The sequence below is a fragment of the Babylonia areolata genome, chromosome 34 (genome assembly GCF_041734735.1).
Source record: "Babylonia areolata isolate BAREFJ2019XMU chromosome 34, ASM4173473v1, whole genome shotgun sequence".
Classification (NCBI taxonomy): Eukaryota; Metazoa; Mollusca; class Gastropoda; order Neogastropoda; family Buccinidae; genus Babylonia; species Babylonia areolata.
Window position 1 is genome coordinate 11,680,794 of NC_134909.1, and position 7,736 is coordinate 11,688,529.

Sequence of the window (7,736 nt, forward strand, 5' to 3'; positions counted from 1 at the left end):
AAAAGCACACATCAAAGTCTGTTGTGTTTTGTGTAATGCATTGAAAGAAGGGATGAGAGTGTGTTTAAAAACCCTTTGGTCGCTGTAGTCGCCGCTCGGCGACTTGCTGCGAGAACACCACGCCGCTCGGCGACTGGCAGCGAGAACACCACAGTCGCCGCACGGCAACTTGTAGCGAGAACACCACAGTCGCCGCTCGGCAACTAGCAGCGAGAACACCACAGTCGCCGCACGGTAACTTGTAGCGAGAACACCACAGTCGCCGCACGGTAACTTGTAGCGAGAACACCACAGTCGCCGCTCGGTAACTTGTAGCGAGAACACCACAGTCGCCGCACGGTAACTTGTAGCGAGAACACCACAGTCGCCGCACGGCAACTAGCAGCGAGAACACCACAGTCGCCGCTCGGCAACTAGCAGCGAGAACACCACAGTCGCCGCACGGCAACTTGTAGCGAGAACACCACAGTCGCCGCACGGCAACTAGCAGCGAGAACACCACAGTCGCCGCACGGCAACTTGTAGCGAGAACACCACAGTCGCCGCTCGGCAACTAGCAGCGAGAACAACAGTCGCCGCACGGTAACTTGTAGCGAGAACACCACAGTCGCCGCACGGCAACGTAGTGAGAACACCACAGTCGCCGCACGGCAACGTAGTGAGAACGCTGCTGGCGCCGCTCGGCAACTAGCAGCGAGAACACCACAGTCGCCGCACGGTAACTTGTAGCGAGAACACCACAGTCGCCGCACGGTAACTTGTAGCGAGAACACCACAGTCGCCGCACGGTAACTTTTAGCGAGAACACCACAGTCGCCGCTCGGCAACTAGCAGCGAGAACACCACAGTCGCCGCACGGCAACTAGCAGCGAGAACACCACAGTCGCCGCACGGCAACGTAGTGAGAACACCACAGTCGCCGCACGGCAACGTAGTGAGAACGCTGCTGGCGCCGCTCGGCAACTAGCAGCGAGAACACCACAGTCGCCGCACGGTAACTTGTAGCGAGAACACCACAGTCGCCGCACGGTAACTTGTAGCGAGAACACCACAGTCGCCGCTCGGCAACTAGCAGCGAGAACACCACAGTCGCCGCACGGTAACTTGTAGCGAGAACACCACAGTCGCCGCTCGGCAACTAGCAGCGAGAACACCACAGTCGCCGCTCGGTAACTTGTAGCGAGAACACCACAGTCGCCGCACGGTAACTTGTAGCGAGAACACCACGCCGCTCGGCGACTGGCAGCGAGAACACCACAGTCGCCGCACGGCAACTTGTAGCGAGAACACCACAGTCGCCGCACGGTAATTTGTAGCGAGAACACCACAGTCGCCGCTCGGTAACTTGTAGCGAGAACACCACAGTCGCCGCTCGGTAACTTGTAGCGAGAACACCACAGTCGCCGCACGGTAACTTGTAGTGAGAACGCTGCTGGCGCCGGTCGGCGTCTTGAGCATTACAGATAAGAAAGGTTGGCTACTCTTCAATAAATAACACCAAACTGAGCCACCACTTCCTGTCACATGTGCTGGAAACATCATTCTCATTGTTGAACCAACTGGAGTGCAGTTTGGAGCGATTTTAAGCTCTCTCTCTCTCTTTTAATTTTTATATATATTTTTAAAACTTATTTTAAATGGTGGTGAGTTCTTCAACCAGTTCAGATTGTAAGCAACAAGCAACAGTCTCGCCTTAAACCACGCTATACGGGACAGCAAGCTGCAAGTCTAATAGAAAGTCAGTTGGTAGAAAATGATTTTGCCGCTGACAGTAATAGAGGAGAAGAGTTTTGTATTTGTTTGTATTTGTATTTGTATTTCTTTTTATCACAACAGATTTCTCTGTGTGAAATTCGGGCTGCTCTCCCCAGGGAGAGCGCGTCGCCATACTACAGCGCCACCCATTTTTTTGTATTTTTTCCTGCATGCATTTTTATTTGTTTTTCCTATCGATGTGGAGTTTTCTACAGAATTTTGCCAGGAACAACCCTTTTGTTGCCGTGGGTTCTTTTACGTGCGCTAAGTGCATGCTGCACACGGGACCTCGGTTTATCGTCTCATCCGAATGACTAGCGTCCAGACCACCACTCAAGGTCTAGTGGAGGGGGAGAAAATATCGGCGGCTGAACCGTGATTCGAACCAGCGCGGTCAGATTCTCTCGCTTCCTAGGCGGACGCGTTACCTCTAGGCCATCACTCCACTGCCACATGGCAGTGAAAGAACGAGTACCCCACATTCTCACTGGCTGCTCTGCTGCACAGCCGGTTTTCAGCTGACTTGTAGCTTGAGTAAAGCTTGCGATGTAAGCATTAAAACTTGAAAAAAAAAAAAAAAATTAAAGGCAAAGATTCATATGTGAAATGTTCTTATACATATTTCTTCACCGATTTCAGTTGTTCGAATGACTGTTCAGAATTATTGCTTGTGAAAATACCAAGTGAAGTTGTTTATTGGCTTTCAATGTTTTCTTTAACTATAGGAATGCATGCAGTGCCAGTGTGTATACCCCGTTTCCATCAGGGGTAAAAAGATTAAGTTTTCTTGATTCTTATGAATCTTCAGGTACCTTCCAGGCACCTCAACGCATCAGTAAGTACTTAACAAGCTGTGTGACCATCACCCCTCCACCTGGTCAGATGATCTTTCTAACAGAAAATGCAACCTACATGTCCTGGACGTGGCCTGTTCTTTTCCGAGGTCCGTGTGGACAGGAGGACCACAAAGGCAAAAAGCCATCCAGACTGCCAATCGTCTTCCCGGACTGGTTTGAATCCGACATGTCAACGCCTGACCAATATCTTCCTGACGCCAATCATCAGAACATATCAACGCCCATGTCACTGTTGTTTGCAGATTCTCGTGTCGTAGGTAATGCATTTAGACTTGTGTTCTCCTTCCAGAGAAACAAACCACAGGAGGTCAATATTCAGGGATCACATGTGAACGACTGGAAGTGGAACTGCTCTCAGTCACAATGGCCTGAACTGTACCGACAGTTCCCTTGTGACGGGCGTGATCAGTGTTTGGATGCTGAGGATGAATCTCGTTGTTCTTACCATTCAGAAGAGTGTGGGCCAGGCAAAGTAAATATGTCCATATGCGTTTCGTTTGTCTACCAGTTACTATGACTCAATTTATGACTCTCTCTCTCTCTTTCTCTCTCGCTTAATGTGTGTGTGTGTGTGTGTGTGTGTGTGTGTGTGTGTGTGTGTGTGTGTGTGTGTTTCCTCGCGTAAAGCTGTAAGTTCTATTTTGACGGAAGGCGCAATAGTTGTTATCATTAATTTGATTATGAATGTATCATTGTGATTATGATTATGTTGAGTTTTATGATGATGATGGCGATGATGATGATTATTATTGTTGTTCTTGCAAAATCAATGCTTGGCCCAAACAGCTGAAAACGCCAAGACTGCTTTGGTGAGAACAATAGCATTATTGTGGACCAGCTTGCCAAGAAAAACAAAACGAACGACCTAGTCATACCAGGCTTTAAGGAAATACGAAAGATGGACAGCCACTGATGAAGGAAGAATGCAAAAAAGATCCAAGACTTCGCTGCCTCCACAAATTCGAAGAAACTGTTCAACTCCTTGAAGACAGTCTTCAAAGCCTGCTCCATCACCTTGATGTCTTCAGATGGAGACACGATTATTAAGGGCAAGGCTGCCATCAACAGCAGACGGGGGTGACACTTCAGCCAACTTCAGAATCGCTCATCCCCATTTGACCAGTCTGCACTTGAACAGATCCCTCAGCAACTAGACATTGGAATACCGTATGACCCCCACCCCCACCCCCCACCTATTGATGAAGTCAGGTCTCCTGCAAGGGCAACGTTTCTGCAGAAGTGTACAGGGCACTTAATGGAGAAGCTCCACAGGTATTCCACATTGTTCTGACCAGAACCTGGAGAGAAAAGGAAAAGTCATCGGAGCTCGGTGACGCCACATTACTTGCCCTGTATATAAACATACTCCAGAGCAAACTGTGGAAAGTGCATGGGAATATCTTTACTCTCCTTCGTGGAGAGGCATTCACTGGCTGAATAATCCTGAACAGGTTGATTGCAACACTCTCAGAAGAAGCAACAGCAACAACAGCCTGAGTAATAGTACAGTTTCCACATCAATCGCAGTGTGGTCGACTTGGTCTTTTCAGTGGGACAGGTTTACGAGAAACGCTTCAAGCAGTGTATCAACATCTATGCAGTCTCCGTTGATCAATCAAATGCCATCAACACAGTCAACAGATCAGCCCTTTCGACCATTGTCAGGAAACCTAGCAGCCCATTAATGTTCGCCACACTTAACAGCTATTTCATGATGGTATGACTGGAGAGGTACTATTAGATGGTGAACCCCCAGAGAGGTTGAGCATTTCCAACGGCGTGAAGCAAGTTGTGTGATCGCTCCTGTGCTCTTTAACTATTGTCTTTCCATATGCAAGTACTCTTTCATGCTGTTAGAGAAATGATCCGGGTATCAACATCATTTACCACCTGGGTGGTTCAGCGTTTGACTTGGGGACCTTGATGCGAAGACAGTGACACTGAAAAGGCTGACAACTGACGCTGTCTTTGTCGATGATTGCGCGAGGAGAAACATGTTCATGTAACTGTCGACAAGCAGCCAAATTGTTCGGCCCTGACAATCAGCCTCGGAAAGGCAGATCTGCACCATAAACAGTGCCCCACAGCAGTCAAACATTACCACCAATGGCACGAAGCTGAAGAGTGTTGATGCCTTTAAGTACTTGGACAGCACCATCTGTAACGATGGCTATCTTCACGGGAAATTCACAGCCATGATACAGAAAGCATGCTACACAGTTGGGCGACTCTGCACCGAAGTGTTGCAGCACAAAGACATTCATATCTCTTCCGAGCTCAAAATATAAAATGCATTGGTCCTGTCATCAATGCTCTGTTGCTGCGAAATATAGACTTTCTACCACAGGTTGGTGTGCCAACAGCTGAAGTAGTTCCACACATGTTCCCTATGGTCAGTCATCCAGATTCACTGGCAGGACCACATCACCAACCAAGAGGTCATGGACAATGCTGACATCACAAATATCGGAGACAAGATCTTCTAGGCCCACTTCAATGGTCTGAACATATATCATCCAATGGAAGGGTCTAGCATTCCCCGGCACTTCTTCTATGTGAAGCTGATGCATGACAGTCGCAATAAAAGATGATGAGATACAAGACAACCTCAAGGCCAGACGTAAATAAGCAAACCTTAAGCATTGGCAGTTCGAGACTGCTACTGTTGCTGACAGAAATAGCTGTCAGTGCATTGCAGCTTCTCAATCATGCTGTACTGCCTGCTAGCGTTCCATGCCCAGCATGCAACCATAATTATGTGAGCTCCAGACTGTGGGCAATGAAGCAGCAGTGTGTCCACCGATGATAGCACAACGCATCATCATCCCTACTTCCCGAGACACACCCACGATGTGTCAAACAGAGTTTCTTTGTATTGCTTTGTTTCGTGTCGATTTGTGTCGTGTCGTGTCGTGTCGAGTCGGTTTGTGTTGTTTTGTATTGTGATGTGTTGTGCTGAGCTACATTTCCGTCACAGTAAATTTAACATTCATGAAATGTGCCTGTTATCCTGGTTGATTATAGCATGCATTTATATCTACACCACCTTTTCTTTCCCTGTATAAATATTTCAGTTAAATGTCGATGTGAATTTCCTCCACAATTTTAAAAGGGATTATCATTTCACCATGGGTTGCTGTACATATAGCAGGGCGCATTGCCTCATCTTAAATATCAGCATTCAGACCAGCGCACAGAGTCTGCTGGAGGTGCCATTAAAATACCTGGTGACTGCTGGAATCGAACCCGACAGTCCACAGTTACTCTGACAACCAGTGTATTATCATCATACGTTGCTGTTTTTTGTTGTTGTTGTTTTTTTCATTTTGTGTTCTATGCTTGTTGCAGATTACAGTTGAAGGGGGTTGTTTCGTTTTCAAAACGTTCATTGATTATATAGATATCCGTGAATTAGAACAGGAATGTAAGAAGGAAGGAGGTCTGCTGGCCAGCTTTGATACTTCACAACAGTGGCACAACACCATTGCAACTCTTACAGGCATTGGTGTACATGGAGAGGTTGTATGGATCGACATCTACTCTCTTCGGCAAACCATGAAGACTTCAGAAGATGTCTACGTGAAGAACATGTAAGATTTAATAACGTGTACCTTTTTTCTTTTCTTTTTTGTAAAACCATGCCAAGCAAAGAGAGAGAGAGAGAGAGAGAGAGAGAGAGAGAGAGAGAGAGAGAGAGAGAGATTGCTAAACAAAGACAACGAGACAGAGGCAAACAGGGTTTCACACACAGAGAGACGTTGTGTGTGTGTGTGTGTGTGTGTGTGTGTGTGTGTGTGAAAGAGAGAGAGAGAGAGAGAGAGAGAGAGAGAGAGAGAGAGAGACGCAATGTCATTTAACTGAATGAACATATATGTTCATTTCAAGCTCCGCTCCCCATGATTAGGTTGGATTGAAGAATAGAAATTTGGATTTTAGATGAATTCACGTTCATTCATTCATATATATATATATATATATATATATATATATATATATATATATATATATGTGTGTGTGTGTGTGTGTGTGTGTGTGTGTGTGTGTGCTGCGCACTTACATGCCAGTCCACATGCATGCACGAACATACCAACAGACACATGATATTCCTACAAATACATACTCATACACGCTTGCAAGATGCACGTGCGCAATTCAGTTTACCATTATGAAATATAATCTTGACTTTGACTGTGCCACTCACTCTCCTCCCCACACACACAGACATTACACATTGATGAATTGAGCTGGTTGCGCGTTTTTACAGGTTTGTTGCATTCTTATTAATTATTTTGTATTTTATTTATTTCTTTTTTTTATCACAACAGATTTCTCTGTGTGAAATTCGGACTGCTCTCCCCAGAGAGAACGCGTCGCTATACTACAGCGCCACCCATTTTATTTTGTATTTTTTTCCTGCGTGCAGTTTTATTTGTTTTTCCTATCGAAGTGGATTTTCCTTCAGAATTTTGCCAGGAACAACCCTTTTGTTGCCGTGGGTTCTTTTACGTGCGCTAAGTGCATGCTGCACACGGGACCTCGGTCTATCGTCTCATCCGAATGACTAGCGCCCAGACCACCACTCAAGGTCTAGTGGAGGGGGAGAAAATATAGGCGGCTGAGCCGTGATTCGAACCAGCGCGCTCAGATTCTCTCGCTTCCTTGGCGGACGCGTTACCTCTAGGTCATCACTCCACATTGAAACTCAGCCTACCTAATTCTTGCTTCAAACTCAGATGAACGGTTATTATTCCAAATATTTGTTATTTCAGAGAGAGAGTGTGTGTGTGTGGATGTGGGGAGGTGGGGGGACGGGGGGGGAGGGGGATGCATGAGAGAGAAAGAGAGACAGACAGAAATTTTTTTTTCTTTCTGTTATTGTTTTTTGTAGCGTTTTTTTGACATTGGTTTTTGTAATTTTGTACTTTGTGTGTAACCCGGGATGCTTGTTCGTGGCTTACATTCCGAGCCGTTCTGCTGTGCAAAATACAATGTTTTATCACGTGCATCATGTTGATGACACTAGATATGACAATGACATCCACGTGGAACAACGATGATGCTGAGGACGACAAGGACGACAACAATGATGGTGATGATGATGGAGATGGCTGTGGTGATATCAGT